This window comes from Chiloscyllium punctatum, chromosome 49 (assembly GCF_047496795.1).
Source record: "Chiloscyllium punctatum isolate Juve2018m chromosome 49, sChiPun1.3, whole genome shotgun sequence".
In the NCBI taxonomy this organism is placed as follows: Eukaryota; Metazoa; Chordata; class Chondrichthyes; order Orectolobiformes; family Hemiscylliidae; genus Chiloscyllium; species Chiloscyllium punctatum.
Genome location: NC_092787.1, coordinates 52,221,882 through 52,249,839, shown reverse-complemented (window position 1 = coordinate 52,249,839; position 27,958 = coordinate 52,221,882). Strand labels below are relative to the sequence as shown.

The window sequence follows — 27,958 nt, the reverse complement described above, 5'->3', positions numbered from 1 at the left end:
ATAACGCGATATCCCTGTTCCAGTGTGATCCTGCGCTATACAAAAATCACACAACACAAATAGAACTTAAAGATCTAATCACGTTATAGCCAACACATGTTTCACAAATTCGCATTTTAAAAACATCATTCCCTATTCACCAATCAAGTTACAGCCAAATCACATTAGCAGAAGAAGCGTTATAGCAGAACTGACTTTATAATTACAAATCAGAGATGTTTCGTCCAATGTTTTCTTGTGTCCTGATTGTTGAAATACTGCTTGTCAATCTATTTATGAGCTTTTTTACTGACATCACTGAGACAGGAGGGTAGAAAGCGATGGGAGTGAGAAAGAGAAGGAGAAAGACAGAGCACGAGATGATGAGGAGAAGGAGAATGGAAACAGATTATAAAGGAAATAGAAGGACAAAGGAAAACACACAAAACAGGGATATGCAGGAATATGAAGTTGAGGTTAAAATCAAAATCAAAGCTCTGATTGAATGGGGGAGCATCACAATGTGCTGAGTGACCGACACTTGTCCTTTTGCTTCTAAGACAAAAAGAAGAGAGCAGCTCCAACCAACTGGGACTATTGTGTGGAAATGAGAAGAACAGTTTAGATGTATTAACAGATGCAAATAGAAACAGGTGAGACAGAGGTTTGCCAAGTGGAAGAAACTGCAGGCACAAAATTGGGAAATATTTAAATTCATGTCAGCAAAGCCTCACTTGCTTCTAAATAACACCTTAAATGAGAGCGCCATTTCCCATCTGCCTGCACTAATGGTGGCACTCAGTCTAGGGAGCTATTTATTCCCACACAACCAAGCACAGCTCAGTGAAGTCCAGAGTACAGCACATTCCAATCAGGTTGTATTTGTGATTCTTTATTGTCTGAATGTGATTATCCAGCCAAACTGAATCTGTTGTAAGATGAATCGTCATCACAGTTCATTTTGGTTTAAGATCCATCTGGTAGACATGCTGTTACCACCTGCCTTCCTGGAGGAATCTACAGGGCCTGTTTGGTCTAGTGAGGTAGAAGAAACTCATTTGGAAGTCAAAAAAGAAGAGACAGAATGTACTTTATTGCATGGCAGCAATTAGGTGCAAACAACTCATTGGAAGACAAACTCCACGAATGCCTTCATTCTCAGTGATATAAGGGCCCCACACATCATTGTAAAAGATAAGGCTAAAGCATTCACAGCAAGCTTCATTAAATCTACCACATGGATGATCGATCCCAGCCTCCTCCAGTGGTCCCCAGTAATACAGATGCTAGCCTTTAGCCAATTCACTTTGCACCATGTGATATCAAGAAATGCTGGAGGCACTGGACACTCCAAAGACAATGGGCCTTAAAACATTCTAGCGATAGTGCTGAAGACTTGTGCTCCAGAATTTGCTTCTGACCTAGCCAAGCTGTTCCAGTGCAGTTAAACATTGGCACCTACTGAACAATGTGGAAAATTGCCCTGATTTGTCCTGTGCACAAAAAGCAGGACAAATTCAAGCCAGCCAATTACTACTCTTTCAGTCTACTCTAAACTATAAGTAAAGTGATGGAAGGGGTCATCAACAGTGCTATCAAGTTGCACCTGCTCAGCATTAACCTGCTCAGTGATGTCCAGTCCACCAGGGCCATTCAGCTCTTGACCTCATGACAATCTTGATTCAAACATGGACAAAGGATCTGAATTCCAGAGGTGAGGTGAGATTGACAGCCTATGACATCAAGGCTTCCTTGACTGAGTGTGGCATCAAGGAGTCCTAGCAAAAATGGAATCAATGGGCAAACCCTCTGCTAGTTGGAGTCATACTTGGCACAAAGGTTGTGGTAGTTTTATATTAGTCATCTCAGCTCCAGGACATCTCTACAGGAGTTCTTCCTGCATTCAGCCCAACCATCTTCATCTGCTTCATCAATGACCTCCGCTACATCATAAGGTCAGACGTGGGGACGTTTGCTGATGATTGCACAATGTTCAAATGAAAAAAAGCTGGACATTACCCAGGATTGGGTCGATGGGAGAAGTAATGCTCATGTCACACAAATGCCAGGCCATGACTATGTCCAATAACAGATACTTAACCATTGCCTCTTGGTACTGACTTAATCCCCCATTATCAATATCCTGGAGCTAACCATTAACTGGAAACCCAACTGGATTCACCATATAAATACAGTGACTACTAGAGCCGGTCTAGGTGAGGAATACTGCAGTAAGTAATTCATCTCCTGGCTGCCCAAAGTCTGTCTATTATCCTTACGGCACAAATCGCAAGTGTAAAGAACACTTCCCACTTGCCTGGATGGGTGCAGCTTCAGTAACACTCAAGAGGCTTGACACCATCCAGGACAAAACAACCTGTTTGATTGATATTACATCCACAAGCATCCATCCCCTCCACCATTGGACAATCAGTAGCAGCAATCTGTATTACCTACACGTTGCACCATATAAGTTCATGGAAGGTCCTCAGACGGGGGCTACCACACCCACAAACCTTTTCCATCTAGAAGGCCTAGGAAAGCTGATACTTGGGAACAGCATCACCTGCAAGTTCCCCTCCAAGCCACTCACCATCCTGACTTGGAAATATAATGCTGTTTCTTCACTGTCACTGCGTCAAAATCCTGGATTTCCCTCCCTAAGGGCATTGTGGGTCTACCTACAGCAAATGGACTAAAGCAGTTCAAAAAGACAGCTCACCGCCATCTTCTCAAGGGTTTATCTCCAGTGAATGCTGGAGATAAACAGTGAATGCTAACCTAGCCAGCAAATGAATAAAAAGAAAATCGCTTTAAAGACAATGTTACCAAGACTATAAGACAAGCTCCAATGTTTCTCTTGCGGCATCTAATGCTGTCACCCCACCCAATTATGGGCCAAGTGCTGGCAAATGGGACCCGAAAAGATTAAGATATCTGGTCGGCACTGACAAGTTGGACTGAAGGGTCTGTTTCCGTTCTGTACATCTCTTTGACTTTATGACTCTAGACAATATTAATATGACCCTCAGCATTACACCTTTCAGACAATTATTATCTTATATAACATTTCTGCTCAAGCTTTTATTCCTTGTTATTAGCATCATTTGTTTTATTCTTTCAAAGGATATTGGCATCACTGCCAAGACCAACATTTGTTGCCCACCATTAGTTATCCTTTACATAAGTGGCTTTCTCAGTCATATCAGAGGCCAGTTAAAAGCCAGTTACATTGTCTGGAATTGTATACAAGCCCAATCAGGTAAAGATAATGTATTATTATACATTAGTAAATCAAAAGGGCTTTTGTAATGATCAATGATCATTGTCATGGTCACTGTTACTGAGCTTAGCTAAGTTCCATGATAAAAATGCAAATTCCAACAGCTGCCATGTTGGGATTTTAACCTGTGTCCCCAGTGCATTAACCTAAACTGTTATATCACTGGCATAGTCACATTACCAATTATCACCAGCCAATCCAACAGTGCCTATGCTTACATTTATCTTTACCCTATCTTTCTTCCATGTCTCAAACTTCACAAATTAGGTCAGAACCATTCTGCCAGGATGCATTGTCTTAAGACTTGGAAGACTGGTAGGTTTTGGGTTGTAAACTGTTAATTTTAATTCCACTCTTGACAGTGTGAGGTCTGAGAGTCATTTATGTTATGATACTCGTCATTGGGCCTGTCACATTCAAGTATTGACAAATGATTGATCTACAATAGAATGATATCCCCATGGTTTTTCTGCAAGGCTTTTTCCAATGTGTGAACAAAGAAGATTGTTACTAGTCTGCAGTCCCTGGAATGATCGTACCTTTCCAATGAAAGTCCCATTTCCACGTTTGATGATCTTGGTCCAAATGTGTCAACAATCTGGTACTTCTAATATAATATGTGGCCTGCTGTTCATGGCAAGAATGTTCCCTATAAACATTATGATACCTCTGTGGGCATAATTGAGTAATTTGATTTAGTATTGTCAATGTACTGAGATACAGTGAAGTATTGCGTGCAACCCAGACAAATGATACCTTACGTAAGTACTTCAGGATAATAGAACAGAATGCAGAATACAGTGTTACAGCTACAGAGAAGGTACAGAGAAAGGTCACCTCTCATATATGAGAGTTCAAAGAGGGCTAAGATGCTGGAGTAAACTTCTTAAGTGGAATAGGAAGCTGTATCTTCAGTTTTCAACCTTCTATGTATCAGCAATTCTGAATGTAATAACCCCCACTCTGCAGTGGGGTGAATTGGAATTTAACCATCCAGAGCCCAAAATCAGCTTCATTCAATTGTGGTTACCTCAGTGAGTTTGTGACAGGTTCAAACCTAGAACTGGCTTCAAATTAACTGAAAGACTCATTAGTAAACAGTGAGCCATTATCTGACACAAAGTAGGAACAAAATTATTGCAGATGCTGGAATCTGAAATAAAAACAAAAAATGCTGGAGATCACTGTTGGAGATCACCCATAGAGGCTGCCTGACCCACTGTGATCACCAACGTTTTTTGATCTTATTATCTAAAGACAACTACTTCAGAGATGCCATACACTTCAAGCTTATTATGCAAAACCTTCACAATTTCAACTTTTCACCTTAATCCAAACAAAAGTGTCAACAACGGTCGGCTTTCATAGTTCATGCTGTTTAGGCTTGTGAGTAGCACAAATTTCACAGTCGGCTTCATCTTTATTTTCAGATCCCTGGCCAAAAAACAAGATGAAGCCCTGGTGCTGCACTTTGTAATCCTGAGTCCCTGGTGTGTTTTGTTGGGAATGTCTTCTTGAAGTGAAGCTGGATTGACCAGTCATTCAATAAACACCAGCAAATTATCTACAATTCTGAAATGGCAAAACAGATTTTTATGGCCAACCTACAGGGCCTTTGGTCTGGCCACCCTTTGACTCTTGCACCTTGTACAGTAGAAGTCACCAGTTCCTGTCTGTTAAATGTCCCATCATGACCTCTGGATATGCAACTTGTCTTAACTCAGTTCTCAATAGGTCATGCACCCACAAATTTATCAATTCAGCAATAATTGGCAGTTGCACTTGGCCATTTGTTGCTTTTGGTGAAGTTATGTGTGAGTAGGTGACTTTTCTTTTGAGGATATGCATATTGTCAGAGAACCACAGGAAGGACAATACACTGAATAAACTATGCTGTATACCTGGGAGAGCAGAATGCTAACACTGAGCATCTGAGATTTTATTTCCCACTGCTGGCACTCCTAAAGAGTATCTGCATGAAACAAATTTGTCAACAACAATTATCTGATCATTATCAATAAAAAAAAATGAATCTATCAAGTGCTATGGATCAAAGATGGGAAAATGGACTCGAAGAACACATCAATCTAGTTAATAGGGATAATGTTGATGCCTGTAAATTGATTGCTGTGTAAGCTCAAAAATAGTTCACCTGTTCACAGTATTATATTCTTTTCATTAAAAAGAAGATGTGAAATTGTAGGAGGCAAAAAAGCGCATCAGTATTTGAACATAATTTTTTAAACAAAATGATGGTGTCTAATGGTACCCAAAGTGGTACATGTTTGAATTAACATTTACATTGCTGATTTCCTCAGTCTTGTTCATTATTTTTAATGTAGAAACATTGAGATTTGAGAAGTCCTTCGAGTATCCTAATAACATTTGTATTCCTGGGAGCAAACTGTGACGAACTGCAGAATGGATATTTTCACCTTCATAAGCTGTTGATTATTCTATCCTCTGTGGATACACAAAAATCTGTACTTCTTAAAACAGTTCTTCAACTAGCTGGCTGTGTCTTGATTGCCTGTGGTTGTTTGTAAATTAACCTAATAGAAATTATTCCTCAACCCTTGGGCCCACTGAAACATTGGTGCTCCTGAATAAATATTCATTGAACTGTTCTTTATCTTTATGTTTTTAATGCAAATTCATAAAGATGGAAAGAAAAGCAAAGGCACTTACACAACTAACTCATTCCATCCCAAGCTCCTCAGGCCACCAATGTCTCTCCATGCAGAATGAACAGCTATAGGATAGTTTTGCTTATTACTCAGGTCATCATCCTTCAGTTTTAAATTGTGTTTCAGGTTACATATATTCTCACAATACTGTTGACTTTTTTACAGGCATGAAACATGTAAATTGCAATTTTACTGTTTGGGAGCAGCACAATCCATTCTTCAGTGTTTTATTTTTCACACGTTAAGAACAGGTTAAGCAGAATTCATGTTCTGCTCATTAGGCAAAATCAAGTCATCATTTCAACTCAACAGCTTATTGCTTGAAGTCCTGCATTAATTGGTAAGAGGATTGCACTCATTGTAAGACCATAAGACATAGGAGTGGAAGTAAGACCATTCAGCCCATTGAGTCCACTCGGCCATTCAATTGTGGCCGATGGGCATTTCAATGCCACTTACTCGCACTCTCCCCGTATCCCGTAGTTCCTTGTGAGATTAAGAATTTATCAATCTCTGCCTTGAAGACATTTAATGTCCCGGCCTTCACTGCGCTCCAGAGCAATGAATTCCAGAGGCCCACCACTCTCTGGCTGAAGAAATGTCTCCTCATTTCCATTTTAAATTGACCCCCTCTAATTCTAAGGCTGTGCCCATGGGTTCTAATGGCAATATTGTTCTAGAAAGGTTGATGAAGCTGGGCCCAAAACACACTGATTAATTACATAGAGATGCAAAATATCAAAATCCACGCATTCTTCACATCCTCGCAAAATCAGACGGGACAGGAAGAGTCCATTTAGCCAATTGCTCATTTGTGGGTGCATCGAATGGGCAATCCAGTTGATTCCTCCATCACCTAGCCTGATCAATATTAAATTCCCTTTTGAAAGTTACAGGTCTATTTTGATTTTCCTTCCAATGGTGAATTTTGATGTTTAACATCAGAAGTTCATTGCTGTAAAAGCAAATCACAAAGTAAGTACCATTCCAGTCCTATATTCCCAAAACAGAAATAAATTTAACAGATTGTAATTGCACAGGGTTACTTCTGCTAAAAGACCATTATCTTGATTTCGTGTTTATTGTGTTCAGATGATCAGGCGCCCAAAACGGAATATTCTAAATCGACCCACGGCCAGAGAAATTGGGCCTGACAGAAAATTGGTCAATCCGCATTAAGCAGCAGCCAACAGCTATCGGGGACAGGGAACAGTGAACACCAGAGTCAAAGAGATTACAAATTTTTCAAGGGGAACCAGTTACAGAAAGCACAAGAGTTGTGTATTAGAAATTTATCGATCAGATATTCTGACATCTTCATAGCCTGAATATGTGGACTCTACAATGCTTGGCATGGCAACAGTGTTGGTGTGACTCAATTGGATGAATTGAACCCAGTTCATGACCCATTGGCCAAAGGTCACAGGATATTCTGAAAGGTTTGGTGCAAGGTGAGAAAAGAAAACATATTGACCTGGAAGCTAGCTCATCAGAGAAGACTCAATGAAGGCTTACAGTGAAGGCTCAACCTGGCCCAACAAAGGACATCTGACCACCTGGACAGAGTGAGGGAAAATCAGCCCTGACCTGTGAGACCCACCTTTGTGAAAGAGACCAAGCCCTATCTCAGAGAATAAGGGGATTCCAATGGCCCAGCTCAAACACATGTGGAGCATTGTACATAATATCCTTTCTCAGAGCTAGATAGAGTGTACACATTGTGGAAATTTAAGAAATGCTCCCACACAGAACTTTGGAAATGCTCACAGCATTTTGAATGTGGAATATTTTGTTAATAAAATAGAGTTTAACTGCAAACCAAACCCAGTGTCTCTTTACCCAAGTGAGGTGAGGTGGGCAAAGTGTTTTTAAATATATAAACTGGTCAAAGTATCCAAAGCTTGGTCAACAATTGGGATGTGGCTCTGGAAAAATATAGCCGGTCAGGCAGCATCCAAGGAATAGTAGAATCGACATTTCGGGCATAAGCCCTTCATCAGGAAGTTCTCCTCCATCTGCAGCCCTCACTTTCTCCACAACAATTGGAATGCAGAGCGCTGAAGTATTGCTGCTGGACTGTCACTATAGGAACCAAACTGCTGAATGCACTTCCCATTGTGCGTAGCCGCAATCAAATTTAATTGGGCTGCAGTTTGCAAGTGATACCGGAAAAATGAAAATGGGGAATGTTTTGACAAAACATTGCAGCAGGTTATAGCAGGAGGCTTGATGTCAGAGGTGAAGACATTCTGTGTTATCTCAGTGTGAAGTCTGCAGAGACAAGTTGTCAAACAAACTGGTGATCAGCACAACATGTTTGCACACAGGATGAAACTGCTGACATCAGCAAACATCCATCTGGCTTGTTAATACATAGCCCAGATTTGCAGTCAGCTCCTCTGATAAGAATAGGCACAAAAAGGTTTTTGAAACATGCAGAATGGAAACCACAATGAATGTTATCAAAGGGAGAGGTGGGTGTTGTTTTAAATCAGATGAATAATGAACTTTTCATTCTGATTCACTTGAAAGGAGACTATCACCATGCCTCACTGAAGGCATCAAACTTAATGCACAAGAATAGTCAGTGTAGCTTTTATAGTTAGCAGGATGATCATGGAGAAGACAGAATCAACAATGTGATCAAATGACATCATGAAAAGACTAATCAAACAGTAGGTAACAATATTATAATCTACTCATTTATTGTTGAAATACTAAAATTGAAACAATAATTTGATTTTACTAACTACCTCAAATCATAATTAGTTTCAAAATCCTCAAGTAAAAGAGTTGCAACAAGAACTGAACACAGATTTACCTTACAGATGTTGGCATAAAATAAATTAGGATTTTTGCATTATTCAGAAGAAAAGGAATGGGTTTATTCTCAAGTGTGCCCCACTGAAGTTGTCCCTCCGAGTGTTGAATGCGATAGATGGTAAGGAGCATGCAAGATAGACCAATTGTTATAATTGGTAGGTTAGATCCCAAATGATAAGTAGATGGATCAAAAGTTTATTTTTATAATTTGTTACTGTAGAGGTCAGTCATTGAATGTCTTCACAGGAGGTTGCCAATATTCTTTTAATATAAGGACAAAGTTCATTACACAAAGGAATAAAAACATTACATTTCCACGTGAAACTATTTGAAAAGATCTTCTTTTAACATCACAAAGAACTAACAAATCCTTTTTCCTAACAATATCCTTTACAAATAATTAATCTTAAGTGAAGTATGTCTCCAACCTCAACCCTTCAATTTCTCCCTTAAATGACAAGGTTGAAAGCTTTGTCCACTGGTTTTTCTGCAAGTTCATAAAATGAGATTCTCTGTCTCTCATAGAGACAAAAAAATACATGATAACACACTGATTGCTCTCCTTGAGCTTTCCCAGCCTGTCTCCTTGGTCTATAAAAGAACTGAAGACTTCTTCGCTGACTGAAGACTTCCACAATCTAAAACCTGTACATCTACTGATATGATTATTTCCTGAGTGCAACCTGCTTGTGACCTTGGACTACCTATTTCCGTAAATCATAAAACTCAACTTTGTCCCTATTGAGCAATGAACTCACCATGTGAATGATCAATTTAGCTTAAGTCACATGCTTTGTTGGAAAGCTTGTCATTAGTTCGCTGTTGTGAAAGACTTCCTGATTCTTTCTTTAAAAAAAATCACCTTCACACAGCTGTAAAATTCACACAGTATTTTTTCTCCATCCTGAAATCGAAGTTCACACATAATTATAGATAAATTATAGACACTTCTCAGACAGTAGATGCGGGCTTTCCACTTATAGTCAAGTAGATGTTATGATCAGATACTCTGCAGACCAGGGCAAGTATGGGTTAATCCCAGAATTTCAACCTTCTTTTGGTTACAAGGTGTATGACAAGAAAAATATATAATTGCTTTTTAATTATTTTACTAACTTTACAATTCAGCTTTGAACAGAGACTGTCTCAATTTCTTCCTAATAACTATATGTTTGTGATCACTTTTTCTGTTTATATCTATTTTCTCACTGATATTTGTAAATTATTTCAATTACATGATGGCTACAGATGTTGCCCAGTTGTGTCATTTATTAATGTTCTCTTTGATTTTAAAAGAAGTGTTTCTTGTTGGCATTTTAAATTTGGTACTCGTGGGCCTTCTTTGAATAAAGACTGAAACTTATCCATCAGCAGCTTAAATAAGAAAATACAAAGAAATGAAATGCAAACTTACTTGAATGTTTATATGAACATATTTCATTCTTCATAGGGGTATCATTGCCTGAGTATCTGAGCTTATAAATTTTCATAATAAATTACAAATTTAAATTTGAGAAAATGCTGCTGACAATCAATCGTTCTTATTCAATGACTTTAGATCAGGTGCCTTGATGCCCTTCCACTCAAAATTCACAAAAAATGGTATTTATATTCCAACTAATATTATAATTAGAACTGCAGTGTCCTGAAAGAAAGGACTTGCATTCATGGAGCTTCCTTTTTACATAGTTGACAGTATTACTTGGAGAATGAACAGAGTAAGTTAAGATCAGGGTGATCCACTAGAAAGAGAGAAGGAGGAGACAGGCTCTCACTGGGAGGTACATCAGACTCAGATGTTAAGGGAACAGTTCTGCTGCATGAACCTCATCTCTTCCTCCAGTGCAATGCCGGAAAAAAATCTGGGAGCCCATACCCTCCATTTCCTGTCATTCTTTGTTGCTTCCTCAGTACAACTCACTGTCTACTACTCAAGTCATACCCACAGTGGGTCAGGCAGCATCCGAGGAGCAGGAAAATCGCGTTTCGGGCCGGAGCCCTTCATCAGGAATATGACCTGCTGTGCTTTTCCAGCAACACACTCTCAACTCTGATCTCCAGACCTCACTGTCATACCCATAGTGCTCATTTCAGAGGCAGATGCAAGATAACTTGAAGTGATACAGTTTGGCTTTAAGTGGTGCAATTAGGTCACAATTTGGGACTGACGTTGTCATGTCGAGTGAATGAACAGCAATATGGTGCTGCAATTACATTAGTCTAAAGGCAGTATAAAGATGGGAAATTGCCTATATTTTACTCAATAGCTGTGCATTAATAGAGCTTTGCAATTGCCTATTTTCAACGATTGTGCAATCTAGCTTCCTTTGTCTCTCTTTCCTTTCTCCATCATTGCTGTCTGGCTTGTGGAACATGCCTAGCATTTTCTCTTTATACTGCATCAATGCAAACTTAATTTGCTTCAGTGAAGTTGAAGCAGAGAGAAACAATTTTTGCTTTGAATATAATTTCTCTTGAACATTGATGTTACAGCCATTCAATTTTAACATCAGAATTGGAAAATTTTAGGTGAAGTTAAGTGCTGGGCCAGGGCAAAAAGGGTAGTTAAAGATCGCAAAAAGGTAGAGAAGGGGGGATAAGTGATTAAATGGCAATATTTTTATCTGGTTAATGGCACAATTGCCAACTTATATTCTTACAAATATACTTCACTTATTATACTTCCTTTCTGGTGACACCCATCTGAGGAATATATTAAAGTATCCAAAATTATTGTGCACTTTCACAGAGGAATAACTGAACCTTGATTTAAGATTTTGTTTCTTTACATTTGTAGCCATTGAAACTTTAGCATTACCACTATCAACACAGCTGTTCTGAACATCATGAGCATTGTAAATAGAGGACCACTCATCTAATGTTAACAGAACATCAGTGCGAACATGACGGCTTTAAGCAGAGAAGACCATTTTTTTAGAAAGCTGATCCAAGGATTCAATGGGAGCAAGATGATTGCATCTCCTCCTCTTGTTTTCTGCTATTCCACATGCAATTAGTCGCCCACCAGCAAGCAAAGAGCAAATGCTCACTCCCAAAGGAACCACTCTTCAAGAGCATTACAAAAGCCAACAGACTCTGCTAAGGCACTTTGTGAAAATAACCTTTTAATTATTCATTGGCAATTTGAATTTAATCACACGGAAGCCCTGATAGGATCTGTGAAGTGATTACTGGTTTCATTATCTCAGTGTTTAAAATTTGATACAGTCTCTCTGACAGTGCCTGAAGGTATTTGCAAAAAAAAATCCACATATCACTGAAATCAAGATGAGCACAAACATACAATGACACTTCTTTTGAACTTTGCATATTTAATCTTTCATTTTTGCAAGAACTAATTGACAAAATGTAGTTTATTACAGTAACATTCCTTGCCTTAGAGTGTAAATAAATTCCATTCCTTGATACTTTTACTTATAATGTACTTGAAATATTTTCCTCTTCAATTTTCTCCCTGCCATCCTGAAAGTGTAGCTCTTGTTGTGGAATAGTTCCTCAGGCTTGTACAGTTTTCAGCTAATGTGCTCAAATGCCTACTTTTCTTGAATTAACCTGCAGAATATTGCGGAAATGTCTGAAGCAAGCTGGGCTTCAAACAACAGGAGGATCATGAGTCCAACCCTTCTAGCAAATGGTACAGCTATCATCAGTTGGAACCCAGGCTGAATGTATGGATGTTGAAGCCAATTGGAATGGTCAGAGACAAAAGAAAATGCAGATTCTGGAATCCAAAGTCAACAGGCAGGAGGCTGGAAGAACACAGCAAGACGGGCAGCATTAGGAGGTGCAGAAGTCAATGTTCGGGTGTAACCCTCCTTCAGGAATGGTGGTGGGTGCAGGAGAAACTGCAGATAAAGGGGGAGGTGGGGTGGGGGGGGCAGTATGGTGAAGTGGGGATAAGTGAAGACAGGTAGAGTGTACAACCTGGTTGGTCAATGGGAGGAATGAATTTGGTTGGTGGCAGGGAGGAGTGAAAGGGAGGGGAAGGGGCTGGGAAGGGAGCCAGGGGATGGGGAGGGAGGTTATTTGAAATTGGAGGACTCAATGTTGAGTCCTTCGGGCTTAATGGTGTCCAGGTAGAAGATAAGGTGTTGTTCCTCCAATAGGAGCTGTAGTTTGTCTTGGCAATGGAGGAGGCCAAGGATGATCATGTAGGAAAGGGAGTGGTTGGGGGATTTCTCTCTCTACAGATATCACCAGACCTGCTGAGTATTGGCAGTGTATTCTGTTGTAATTCTAACCTCCAACATCCTCAGCATTTTGCTTCGGTAGAAATTCAGTGAAGATTTGGATGAAATCCGAAACATCCCTGAGGCTGAAGTGCATTGGGTATTGTGTTCAACAACAGCAGACATGAGCTTGGCACTGATGTGTTAGCACATACATGAGGAGAGTACCCCCCCTGAGAAATTTCAACCTCTGATCTGTACAGTTGAGAGCTCTAGTGAATACTCACTCGGCCATAGGGAAGTTTACACTGAATATTTTAAATACATTTTAATCCTGTTTAACATAAAGTTAATGAGGGGAATTACAGAAAGTGTAGCACGTTGCTCATCAAATCTAACTAATTAATCTGCTTCATTTTAAAGGATGCAAATGGTTCATTATATTATTTAAAAATATTATCATTGCTTTTTTTTTTCATTAACTAGTGCCCCTCTCCTTCCTGCAATAAGTCAAGATAATGTTTGCAAATCTATGATAATAGAAATTAAGAACTCTACCCTTAAGATCTATCAATGCGATAATGGAGCTTTTAAAAATGAGGTCGGTCTTTGTCTGATAAGGGCAATAAGTGATATGGAACAGAGATGGAGAAATGTGGTTAATGGCGGATCAGCGGTGACCTAATTGAATGGCAGACCCAGCTCTGGGAATCAGATAATTTAGCCCTGATCCTTAATTCACTGGGGAAAAAAAAGCCATTTCTGACAGGATATATCTTCTGTTCCACTATGTATTATACTTTATGGATTAGTGCAGAGAAGGAGAGGAAAGACTGGTGACAACATGAATGTAGACATCAGTACAGTGTCTCACACTGACAACAGAATGCATCACTTTTGGTACTATGTAGTTCTGATATCTGTTTTACTTTCTTTAAGATAATTTACAGACGACTATTCGAGCATGGAGTGGTAGCACGAATCTACCGGATCGTAACAAAAAGCTTTCTGAATTATAACTGCTTCCATTTCAGAATTAGAAATGGTGATTTTAATAACTGTAGCAAGATTACTTGTAAGTGCTTTTGCAGTTCAAAAGTGTCAATGCTTCATTTGGTTTGTGGATGCAATTTCTAATCATTCACTGAACAATCAAGGCCTGGCAAGTTTCCAATTATTAATTGGCCCAGTGCAAGACGGGGTCTCTCAGCAAAAGCTGAAATATTTCAAAAATATCATTAAAAATATTGCTTTCTTTTTGTCTGGTTCATGTTGTAATGGATCCCAACTACAGTCACTTTAGGGCGAGTTGTATGATTCTTCTTTTAGGTTGAGATCCAAAGAGATTGAGTGTGGTGCAGTAGAAGAAAACTACTCGATAATCTAACTAGAACAGGCTCTTGTCTCAAACAAGGTGCAGATTATTGCATAATAGCTTTCAGGTATAAGTTACATTTGGAAAATAGGCATTGGTGCTCTGACAAAGATGGAGATCTAGTTGGTAGGTTTGTCTTCTTTTGAGATTCAGACCTATTCACCCATCCAAGTCTATTTCCAGGGCTTACTGCACCCCTCAGCATTCACCCTTTTCGACCCTAACATGTTATGCAACTGTGGGTTGAGCCACTAAGCCATTCGAGATGGAATTCCAGGAATTTGACCCAGTGACAGTGAAGGAACAGCAATATATTTCCAAGTCAGGTTGGTGAGTGTCTTGGAGGAGAACTTGCAGAGACTGATGTTCCCATATAATCGGTTGCCCTTGACTAATTCCCTCCAGCTGCACTAAATTGTGCAAAATAAAAAGATAAGACATAAGGCAAAAGAGTGGACACTGAGAGCAAACCTATGCCCTTAGTTCTGACTCCTCCTGCCTCCCTCTCCTCACTACTCACATTGCTAGAACACCAGCACCTATGAACGAAAAATACTTACTTGGTCTTTGCATTGCGGGTTGTCTATTCGGCAGAGGCCATTACCTTCTCAGTGGCATGCCCGAAGTGAGATCCATTGGCCTCAAGCTTCCACCCTTCAGGGACCTATTTGAAAGAAAGGCCATCGGCTGTCCTCCAAACTGCTTAACTGGAAGAAGATAATTTGGTCCCTGTCCCTGGAGATGTAGCTTGGATATCTCACCAGCTTTTCAATAAACAGGCGAGACACCCAACAAGCAGAAAAACAATTTTAACCTTTTTTAAAATCTAATCTTGCACCATCAAGAACTCTGAAACAAATTTGAAATAAGGGATTTGGAACAAAAGGATTTTCGTATCATCTAGGGAAATGCTATTTTACTTCCATAATATTTACATTTATCATTGATGAGTGGGTCTTGTTTGTAAAGAAATGTTGGTTAAATTCCTCATATCCATGTGCAGATCCAACAGAAGGGGATGCAGTCTGCTTGGGAATGCTGTTTTCCCATGTTATGGTTCTTCCAGAACAGGGGCAACGTTCTTTGCGCTGGTCTCTCAATAGTTCTTTGATGGTATTAAGAATGTTCAGTGCAGCATTATGTAGGCAGGTATGTAACGACATGAGAGTGAGAGAATTTGAGTAAATTTAAGGAGGAATTAGACGGATTTTTAATGAGTAATGGATTGAAATGTTATAGAGAACAGGTAGCCAAGTGGAATTGATGCTGAGAGTACCTCAGCCGTGATTGCTTCAAATAGTGGTGATTTGGAGGTGCCGGTGTTGGACTGGGATGGACAAAGTTAAAAAGAAACACACATCACCAGGTTATAGTCCATCTGATGAAGGAGCAGCGCTCCGAAAGCTGATGCTTTCAAATAAATTCTATCATATTTTGGTCAATACTTCCAAGGGAATCTTTTACTCTAACATAATTTGTTAAATCTGCCTCATTATGCATCACCAGGTTCAAAATAGCCGGATCCTTGGATCGACCCATTTCACCCATGCCACTCTTTGAGTCATGCATTTAACTGCTTCACTTTATTGACCTATGCTAGTTTGCTCGTGGCTCAGATAGCAGTCCAGCTATGATTAACTCAGTGATTCACTTGTTTAACTTAGTTTGCTTATTTTCCTCCCATCGGAAAGATGTTGTGAAACTTGAAAGGGTTCAGAAAAGATTTACAAAGATGTTGCCAGGGTTGGAGGATTTGAGCTATAGCGAGAGGCTGAACAGGCTGGGGCTGTTTTCCCTGGAGCATCAGACGCCTTATAAAGGTTTATACAATCATGAGGGGCATGGCTAGGATAAATAGACAAAGTCTTTTCCCTGTGATGGGGAGTCCAGAACCAGAGGGCAGAGGTCTAGGGTGAGAGGGGAAAGATATAAAAGGGACCTAAGGGGCAATTTTTTAACACAGAGGGTGGTACATGTATGGAATGAGCTGCCAGAGGAAGTGGTGGAGGCTGGTACAATTACAGCATTTAAAAGGCATCTGGATGGGTATATGAACAGGAAGGGTTTAGAGGGATATGGGACAAGTACTGGCAAATAGGAGTAGATAAGGTTGGCATATCTGGTTGACATGGACAAGTTGGACTGAAGGGTGCATTTCTGTGCTGTATAATCTCTGACTCTATGACACTGTTAAAATCTGTTGGATAATAACTTGGTGTTGCGTGATTTTTAATTTCAAATAATGAAGCAGGCTTAAAGGGCTGAATTTCCTACTCCTGCTCCTAGTTCTCACTGTTCACTCATGTGTAAATTGGCATCCAGATGTTTGACCAGCAGTGTTCAGAATTTTTATCATGAACCCCAGTTGAATTTTGAGTCATTGCAGCATAGTGGCTTAGTGCCTCTCGGCAGCAGTGATCTGGGTTCGATCCAGACTTTGGGTTACTGTGTAGCGTTTGCAGATTATCCCCATACTTGTGTGGGTTTCCTCCAGGTGTTTGGATTTCCTCCCACAATCCAAACTTGTGCAGACTATGTGGATTGGCCATTCTAAATTATCTGTGGAGTCCAAGACTGTGCAGGCTAGGTAGGTTAGCCATGGTAAATATAGGGTGGATGCTCTTTGAAGGGTCAGTTCAGATTTGATGGGCCAAGTGGCTTCTAGCTGCACTGTAGGAATTCTCTGATCACAAAGGATGACACTGGAAATATTATTGGAATAATTCCAAAGACTTCGTCAATGTATAGTCTTGAACAGAAATGTCATTTGCAGTGTCATTACAGCTGCAAATATGTCTCTGAACTTCAAGGGAAAAATTATTCATTAACAGAGAATCATTTCAGATGTAGGGTAATTTATTATGTTTTCATTTGCAATTGGCAGGTTTGTCTCAGTCCTTATAGGACTTTATGCAGCAGACTGTCTCAGCTCTGAAATTTTTTGCTCTCTTAATAGAAGAAGCTTCACTGACCCATTAATCTCGATGTATCGTACAATACTCCTGAGATGTAATACCTGAAAGCATGACAATTCAAACATTCAAAGTCAGCCGATTCATTTGTCGAGTTTAGGAATACGTTGAAGTTAGTTTATAATAATTGCCTATGGGATTGACTTTAAGTAGTCTCATGTTAAAAGGTTCAAGAGAGGACCAGGAAGAACTTACTCCATTGTATATATTTTACTTCTAACTTGTGAGTGTTGAAGTGCATTATGAATGTTGGATTAACTGGTGTGTTTGTGAAAATTTTGTCGTGGATGCTGTTATAACATAATGGAATGAGTGTATATGGCAGCAGATTGATGAAGCAAATCCAATAAATTCTTACCTCTCATTTTAATAGTTTTACCACAGGAGGCTGTACTTGATGCTCTGGAATTCCTTTAGTTCACTTGGAGAATCTCAGGCACCTCACTCCCCTTCCTGGACCTCTCTATCTTGATCAACGGTGATTGACTCAACACAGACATAATAACCGGGTGAAAGTGAGGACTGCAAATGCTGGTGATTAGAATCAAGAGTGTGGTGCTGGAAAAGCACTGCAGGTCAGGCAGCATCTGAGGAGCAGGAGAATCAATTTTTCTGGCAAAAGCCCTTCATCAGTGGTAGTTTGGCACACTGACCTCCACACCGCTGAAGCCAGGCACCAATTTGCAGACACCTTCTCCTACCACTCCATTGACTATGACTTCACCTCCCATCAACAAACCATCATCTCCCAGACCGTACACAACCTCAACACTTCAGGGGATCTCCCATCCACAGCTTCCAACCTCATAGTTTGGGAAACCCTACCGCCTGTTTCTACCTCCTACCCAAGATCCACAAGCCGGACTACCCCTGCTGACCCATCATCTCAGCCGGTTTCTGCCCTACCAAATTCATCTCCACCTACCTTGACACTGTCCTACCCCCCTGGTCCTGGAACTCCCCACATACTTTCGGGACACCACCCACGCCCACCACCTTCTCCAAGACTTCCGTTTCCCTGGTCCACACTGCCTCATCTTCATCATGGACATTTAGTCCCTCCATCCACCATGACCAGAACCTCCAAGCCCTCCTTTTCTTCCTCTCTTGACGTCCCCACCAGTACCCTTCCACTGACACTAATTCGTTTGGTTAAACTTGTCCTCACCCTCAATAATTTCTCCTTCAAATCCTCACACTTCCTCCAGATGAAAGGGGTAGCCATGGGCACCTGTATGGGCCACAACTATGCCTGTCTCTTTGTTACCTACGCAGAACAGTCCATCTTCCGGAGTTACACTGGCACCACTTCCCACCTTTTCCTCCACTACATTGATGACTGCATCGGTGCCAATTCATGCTCCCACTAGGAGGATCAACATCACCAACACATTCCATCCTGGACCATCTTAGACACTTCTCTCCCCATCCTGGACCTCTCCATCTCCATGAATGACGACCGACTTGACACTGACATTTTTTACAAACCCACCGACTCCCACAGCTACCTGGATTACACATCTTCCCATCCTACCTCTTGCAAAAATGCCATCCCGTATTCCCAATTCCTCCACCTCTGCTGCACCTGCTCCCAGGAGGACCAGTTCCACCACAGAACACACCAGATGGCCTCCTTCTTTAAAGATCGCAATGTCCCTTCCGACGTGGTTTTTGATGCCCTCCAGCACATCTCATCCACTTCCCGCACCTCCGCCCTCAAACCCCACCCCTCCAACTGAAACAAGGACAGAATCCACCGCACCCCCCCATCCCTGGTCCTCACCTTCCACCAAATCATCCTCCGCATACATCGCATCGTCCTCAACCATTTCTGCCAGCTACAAACGGACCCTATCACCAGAAATATATTTCCCTCCCCACTCCTATCAGCTTTCCGTAAAGACCATTCCCTCCGCGGGTCTCTCGTAAGGTCCACACCCCCCACCAACCCACCGTTCCCTCCCTCCTCCCGCACTTTCCCCTGCCACCACAGGTATTGCAAAACCTGCGCCCTCAGCTTCTCCGCACTCCATCCAAGGCCCCAAAGGAGCATTCCACATCCATCAGAGTTTTATCTGGCTGTCCACACATGTCACTTACTGGATCATTGCTCCCAATGCGGTCTCCTCTACATTGCGGAGATAGGATGCCTACTTGCAGAGTTCTTCAGACAATATTTCCGGGATACCTGTACCAACCAACCCCATCACCCTGTGGCTGAACACTTCAACTCCCCCTCTTACTCCGCCAAGGACATTCAGATCCTGGGTCTCCTCCATTGCCACACCCTAAACACCAATGCCTGAGGGAAGAATGCCTCATCTTCTGCCTTGGGACTCTCCAACCACGCAGTATCAATGGGGACTTCACAAGTTTCCTCATTTCCCTTCCCCCACCTTATCCCATTTTCAATCTTCCAAAACAGCAGCGCCCTCATGACCTGCCCATCTTCCTTCCCACCTATCCGCTCCACCGTCACCTCCTACCTATCATCATTAGCACTACCCTCCTCCCATTTACCTCTCAACCCCCTCAGCTCACAAGCCTCAATCCTGATGAAGAGCTTTGCCCCAAATGTCAATTAGATTAGATTATTTACTGTGTGGAAACAGGCCCTTCAGCCCAACATGTCCACACCGACCCTCCAAAGAGCAACCCAACCAGACTCATTCCCCTACACTTAACACTACGGGCAATTTAGCATGGCCAATTCACCTAACCTGTATATTTTTGGACTGTGGAAGAAAACTGGAGCACCCGGAAGAAACCCACGCAGACACGGGGAAAATGTGCAAACTCCACACAGACAGTTGCCTGAGGCGGGAATTAAACCCGGGTTTCTGGCGCTGTGAGGCAGCAGTGCTAACCACTGAGCCACCATGCCACCCAAATTCTCCTGCTCCTCGGATGCTACCTGACCTGCTGTGCTTTTCCATGACCACACTCTCAACTCCGAATTCTTTGAGTCTATCCACCCCTATATCTCTGTTATATTGTTTGGGATATGCTTCTTGGGTTTTTTCTTCTGAGTTGCCTTTTCTAGTGTTCCCTTGGATTGCTTGGTATCAACTTTTATGTGATTATGCTCCTGGGAAGTGCCTTGAAATGATTTTGTATATTAATGAAGTAAATGAATTTAATATATTAATTAGAAGATTTAAAGATTATAAAGCTATGGATAGTGTGGAAAATGAGGCTTTTTCTCATTGGAGAGGTCAATTACTTAGGGAAAAAGTGAGGACTGCAGATGGTGGAGCTCAGAGTCGAGAGTATGATGCTGGAAAAGTACAGCAAGTCAGGCAGCTGATGAAGGGCTTATACCCAAAATGTCAATTTCCTGCTCCTCGGATGCTGTCCTTCCTGCTGTGCTTTCCCAGCAACACACTCTCAATTACTATGGGCACAGGTTCAAGTTGGGGGAGTGGGGGAAGAATGGGGGAGGGAAGTTTAAGAGAGATGTGCGAAGCAGATTTTTTACACAAATGGTGATGAGTGTCTAGAACATGCTGCCAGAGGAGGTGGTGGAAGCTGTCAAAATAGCAGCATTCAATAAACACCTGGACGAATACACAAATCGGTGGGGAATAGAGGGATATGCATCCTGTAGATGACGACAGTTTTAATACAGCAGGGCAAATTGTGGGGGTGCAGGCTTGGAGGATTGAAGGGCCTGTTCCTGGCCAGTATTGTTCTTAGTTCTTAATGTAAATGTTGGTACGTGGAAAAATGTTGTAATCAGCTGTAATGCAATGAGATCAATGATCAGTTAATTTCTTTCTTGTTGCATTGGCTGACTAACATGGAAAACTCATTGCACTTTATTCAATAATGTTATATTATCTTTGGCTTGAAATTAACTGGAATAGTTGGCATAGGGAATAGTAAGCCAGTTTAATGCATCAATGCCCAATACTATAATAATAGTCTAGATCTGGTGTTCTAAACATGCAGCCTTCTGACCTTGAGGGAGTAATACAAATAGCTGAAGCAAGCTGACACTTAATTGTAAATGTTTGCTCTTCACAAAAAAATCAGTCCCTCTAAGGACACTTTATACTAATATTTCCTGCATCTACAGTTACAGGGAAATCATCACAAATTAGTTGATTGTTAATATACAATTAACTTTTAAAAAAGCTGTAAGCCTGATTACATTTAGATATTTGTGTTCGTTTGACCATTTCATCTTTGCAGCCTTGTTGGGACCAGCTTGGTAATTATTTTGTCAGCAGTTCTAATGAAGGTCTTGACCTGTTCACGGGACAAAGATTTTGCGACGTATATTACACAATGATGTCAAATATCAAACATGCCAATAGCATCATACATGAGACAAAGAAGAGAAACATGTATTGGGCTTCATATGATATTGTGATAAAAAGTAACTTTTGAGCATTTTAATTGCATTACTGCTTTGATTTTTTTGAAAGTGTAGGTCTGGTTCATATGTCACATCTATGCCTGTGGCTTTAAACTTCACAAACTTTAGCCATATTATGTTTATCATTTTGTACCCATTCCCAAGATGTGAGCAGCACATTTGCTGCCAACCACTATTGGCCTGGAGGGGCTGGTGATGAACCACTTTTTAAACTGCAGAAAACCATGTAGTGTAGTTACAGCCACAGTGGAATTAAAGTGGGAATGCCAGCTTTTTACCAGATTTTTTCAGGGCAGCATTAAGGGAAAGATGCATTGTCTTTGATATTACCTTTCTAATGAAATATTAAACATGGAGCCAGTCTGCCCCCAGAAAATCAGATGAGGATTGACTCCTTTTCTTTTAATGCTATGTTGGTTGGTTACAATAAATATTTTATTATTATTTTCAGTAAGCTGTGGTCACACTTCAATTAGAACTGAGTTGAATGGATGAAGCAGCCAACTCCAAAGGTCTTTTGAGTGAAAGAAAGAGGAATTTTAGTACCTACTAATCGGAAAAAGTAAGGATAATATGACATCAAATACACAAGCACAAATAAAAAGCTTAAAGGTGGTGGGGGGACATGCTCAAAAAGGAAATGAAGGACAGTGTAGTTTAAATGTTTTAGAGTCCTGAGGTCTTAGAGTGGAATCACAAATGTTTAATTGTTGTTCTCCTTCTTTAGCAGCGGTGAACTGTATAGATTTTGAGTTCTCAGTGGATGGTTGATGTCCAAGTTGCTTTTTCACTGCATTAGTTGAAAGGTCAGAGAGGGAGAGGAGAGCTTTCAGTATCCTCGCTGTTATCAGTCCATGTTGCTTATCTTCTCTTTGCTGCTTGAAATCAAGCAACTAAAATGTAGTTAATTAATATATTCCAGAATAAGTCTGTTCCCCTTTTTCAAACTGAATATTCCACAGGCAATCTTTGTCCCCTTATTTATTTGGTGAAGTCCAGGTGTAAGTGTGAGTGAGACAAGCGATATGTGAATTTCTTGAGGCCTGACTGAGTTATCAGTGCTTCTTGATTAAAATTGTAATTCCAAAATGACCACATTTATGCATTTGTTTCTTGGGCATATCAGATAATAAGAACAGCCATTTTAAGGTCAGTTGTATCCTTTTTAAAAATCATTTTGAATTTACAAAATCTTGGATATGAAAGTCAAATGATTTAATTTCAGTGTTGATAGTCTAGTTCCACTCACTATTATAACATGATATTGCATGATATTGCTTGAAAATGAAAAGATATCTCCTAATGTGGCACCTGCAACAATACCATCACAAGGGAATAATCTGCTCATTTTCCCCCCTTTGCCTATAGAACAATAGGGACCATGCTCCAAAACAGTACTTTTAAGTGCTTTGGGATGTCTGAACTATACTGACCTGCGACACAAGTGGGATTTTGTTCTTTCTCATGTTCAATATGCCATTCAAACACTGACGTGCATTTACAAAGACATAAAGCAACAAACTGAAACAGATCTGAAACAAAAAAAGGCAGAAATTGCTGGAGAAACTCAGCAGGTCTGGCAGCATTTGTGGGGAGACAGCAGAGTTACCTTCTTGAGTCCAGTGACACTTCATCAGAACATTTTACAATTAAATCACATGCACATAATATATTTAGTTTCCAACAATACAACAAAATACTCATAACCATTGTGCATTAAATATGGAAGCACAATGTAAAGTTTCTGATTGTTTTTATGATCATCTTCATTAATTATTTTAATTAATGACAATCAAGTCAGTACTTAGTCAAACAAGTTTAAGGCACCTGAATTGTTAATAGAATCAATATCAATCACTTACCGCTGCATTTCTTGTGACAGATTCATTTAACATGCTCCAATCTGTTGACACTGCAGAAGGGACAGATTGCAATATAAAGGAATTGCAAAGTAATCTCAAACTTATCCAAACCTAACTAAACAAATGCAAATTATTGATTTTCCAGGTCAATGACTGAGTGAATTAACAAGAAACAAAGACACTGCAATCCATATTGGCATAGAAATAGAGACAGACAGAAAGACAAAAAGACAGGTGATATTTCACTAAAACCTGAATACCTGGAACAGAGAAAACTGATCTCTTTTATAATGGAGTTTTTAAATTAATCTTTAGATGACCTAAAACTATCTGGAAAACATGGGTGGAGTCATTGCTGCCACATATTATCTTGGTATTAATCTAAGGTACTGACCCAATGTAGGGAAGAAAACCATCAGCAGAAGGAAGGTTCAGTCTTAGATTAGATTCTCTACAGCGTGGAAACAGGCCCTTCATCCCAACCAGTCCACACCGACCCTCTGAAGAGTAATCCCACTCAGACCCATTTCCCTCTGACTAAAGCACCTAACACTATGGGCAATTTAGCATGGCCAATTCATCTGACCTGCACATCTTTGGACTGTGGGAGGAAACCCACGCAGACACAAAGAATGTGCAAACTCTACATAGACAGTCACCAGAGGGCGGAATCAAACCTGGGACCCTGGTGCTGTGAGGCAGCAGTGCTAACCACTGAGCCACTGTGCGTCTTGGTAACCAGAATAGATCGATTACGTGTTACTATGACAATGTCAACTTTAATAACTGTTCATGGATTGAATCAACAAACGATAAACAAAAAGAATGAGCAATAAATTTCTGGAATAAACTGTTTCTCAAGGTCAAAAAGACAAGGACACACTTATGAAAGGAATATGCAAATTAGTCATCCCTGAGTAGCAGTTGAAGGAACATAAACGATCTGTTCCCTGGGAGGGAAGAGATGCTGCTTGATAACCTGCTGCCTCCTGACAATTGGACAATTAACTCTGCCTGCAGAATGAATGTTCTAAAGTAAAGGTGTTAATTGGAGGAAAACCTGTATTTTAAATAGATAGCAAATGGAACAAGGGGAGCTACTTCTGATAAATAGACAAACTACAGGCTTGGGTTTCCCAGGAAATTAATAAATATTGGGGATGAAATAATCTATTGAATCATCAATAATGCCACATCACAAACTGGAAAAAGAGAAAAGAAAGAAGAATCAAATGCCAGAAGTCTACTTTTAGCAGAATTCTGGACAACAGCTTCATATAAAGATCGAACCTTGAACACTTCCAGGGACTGACTGCTGTTGGTAGAATCCTGGCCAGATTCCATCATCAATTGATGTGAGGCTAAGTTGGGCTATGAAACTTAACATGCTTACTTGAGCGGTCTTACTTTGATTGCTACATGCAATAAAGTTTAACTCTTTGTTTCAGTACTTATTAAGAAATCTCATTGATAATAAGTAGGTGAATTCAAGATAACTTGTAGTGATTTACCCAAAACATTACTCAGTACTTTGTAAGATTGCATCTGTAGAGCCTAATTTTCTCTTTTGAGACACAAGGCTCAATCTAAGAGTGTGTACTCTTTAATAAAACAGGAACAGTTATGCATAAATTTGAGACAATTAACCAAACTCGGATCTACCAGGAACCTGTTTACTATGTCAATCTTGTGATGTCAGTTAACTCTTTAAGGTACCATTGCTTCACACCACGGCTTCAATTTAATGTCTCTTCACTAAGCACTGTACACTCCGGATTGTGTGCTCAAATTACACAGACTTCTGACTTTCAGAGAGAAGTACAAAGAGAAGGTATTGAAACAGTTGTATTGTAACTGGATTAGTATTCCAGGGATCTTGGGAATTTTCTTCTAATGTTTGAATCACATCAAGGTGGAATTTCAATTTTAATAAAATCTGGAATTAAAAGTCCAATGGTGATATGAAACTGTTTGTGTAAAATGTTGTTCTGGATCTCTAATAGCCTTTAAGAAAGGAAAGCTACCATTCTTGTCCAGCCTGTACATTGCTGCAAAACCACAACAATCTGGTTGTTTCTTCCCTGTCCTTTGAAACAGCTTAACAAGCTACTCAGTTGTACCAAGCAGCCAAAATGACTCAAAAGAATGAAAGCAAATGGAACACCTAGCTTTGAGCCTGGCATCGGAAAGAAAATTCAGGAAAATTAGCAATGTCTACTCTGGGAAGTACTCTTTATCATCATCATGGGGTTAAAGCCTCCAGTTTGAGCACTCTCTAGTCAACAGATTGGTGGAGCAAAATCCTAATGTAGTTATGCTCATGGAATCATATACAGGCAATGTCGCAGGCAACACCATCACAATACTTGGTATGTCTTGCCCTATTCGGGGAATGGGCCCAGCAGGGGTAGTGGCACAATGGTATACACTCAGCAAGGAGATGCTCTGGGAGTCCTCAACATTGACACTGGGCCCCATGAAGTCTCAAGGCATTGATTAAAACATGGAAAGGAAAGCTCCTGTTGATTAGTATGTTTCCATCCTCCTCAGCTGTTGAATTCTTACCCATGTTGAACAACACTTGGAGGGAGCAATGAGTGTGCAGAATATACTGAGTTGGAATTTCAATTCTGACCACCAGAGTGAACTGGTTAGTATCACTAATGAACAAACTATTTGACTCCGAAAGGGCTTCTAGTTTGGGTCCGTCAGAGGTTGCGAGAAATAAAAAATATTTACCCTCATCCTTACTAATTTGCCATCACAGATACATCTGTCCATAACAGTATCAGTTCAAGTGACCATCTCATAGTCTCTCATAGCCAAAGTTTTGACTTCAAATGAGAATACTTTCCATTGTGTTGTGTGGCACTATCACTGTGTGACAAATCCAACAACTCCACACTGACGGCTTCCATGAAGCACCGTGGGTCATTTGCAGCAACAGAATTGTATTCAAATACAATTTGCAAATACATGGCCTGGCTTATACCAAAGATGACAATTATCATCAAGCCAGGAGATCAATCTATTTACAGTGAGGAGCTCAGCAGGGATGTTAGGTTCTGAACCGGACATGCCTAATAATGAGGTGCTCAAAGATGAAGATATGACACAAGGCTACTTGCATGCCAAACAGCAAATGACAGACAGAGCTAAGGCACTCCACAACCAACAGATCAGATCTAAGCACTGGTACATCCAGTCATGAACGATAGTAGGCAATCAAACAACTCACTGGAGGATGGGGGTTGGGGGGTGCAGTGGTAGGGGAACCCAGCACAGAGACAGGTAAGACTGAAGAACTTGTAACAACCTTCAGCCAGAAGTATCAAGTGAATGACCTGTCACAGCTTCTAGACTTTAGCCAATTCATTTCACTCCATGTTATTAAGAAACAACTGGAGGCATTGGATACCAGAAAAGTTACAGGCCCTAACAATATTCCCCACTTGCCTGGATAAGAGCACCTCCAACAACTTTCAAAAAGCGTGTCACCACCCAGACCTAAGCAGGCTGTTTGATGGCTACCACACTCACAAACATTCATTCCCTCCACCACTGGTACAAAATAGTGCAGAAATTTACTGAGGCTCCTTAGACAGCACCTTCCAAATGACCACGACTCACTAGAAGGACAAGGACTAAAAGTATAGGGGAACACTATCACCCGCAGTTCAGCTTTCATCCCCTGAATAAAGAGATTTTGAAAAATTGAATTAATTTGGTATTTAAGCTGCATCAAAATATGACCAAAACTCACATATGTCTTTTGAAATGCAACAGTAATTTATATGCGATTTTTGAGAAGATTTGTAGCTCAGGTTGAAGTTCAGATTGTAAATTTGCTCGCAGAGCTGGTAGGTTTGTTCTCATGAAGATTCAACGAAGGGTCACTGATGATGTTATCTATCATGGTGACGAAACGTCTGAGATCAAACCTACCAGCTCAGCGAGCAAACCTAAAATGGGAGTAATTTGCATTTATCAAGGGCCTTCGATGGTATCTGTCACCGTTACATTCGACTCACAAATTTCTCCAGACCCTGACGAATCTATTGTGGGTGTGGATAGCCACCTTCTAGTCTAACTAGGGGAGTTTCTTCCAACTACCATTGTTTATTTCATCTCTGCATTACTCCACCTACAATAAAGATTGATTTTATTGCTAAGATTATGAGAAGGCTTTAGTCTAAAAATCTGACTCTTAAAGCTCCTAAGTTTTTCTCCCCACAAGTCCTCATGATATCACCACAATGGATGGTACTCAGTCCGTATTAACCCTTTCAGACCTATACAAGACAAACAAATGCAACCCAAGATGCTTTGTACATTACACACACAGACATTAATTGACACTAGACCTCAGAAGGAAGTATTAGACCTGCTGTATAAAACCATAATCA

The 27,958-nt window shown here is 40.5% G+C and overlaps 1 long non-coding RNA gene across 1 annotated transcript in view; it reads right to left on the bottom strand.

Annotated features, from left to right (window-relative positions):
- LOC140469463 (uncharacterized) overlaps window positions 1-27,958 on the bottom strand; it is an 89,312-nt gene that overhangs the window by 37,788 nt on the left and 23,566 nt on the right. The window contains exon 2 of the long non-coding RNA XR_011956119.1: window positions 23,553-23,602. This is a non-coding gene — a long non-coding RNA (uncharacterized lncRNA). The remainder of the gene's footprint in view (window positions 1-23,552; window positions 23,603-27,958) is intronic.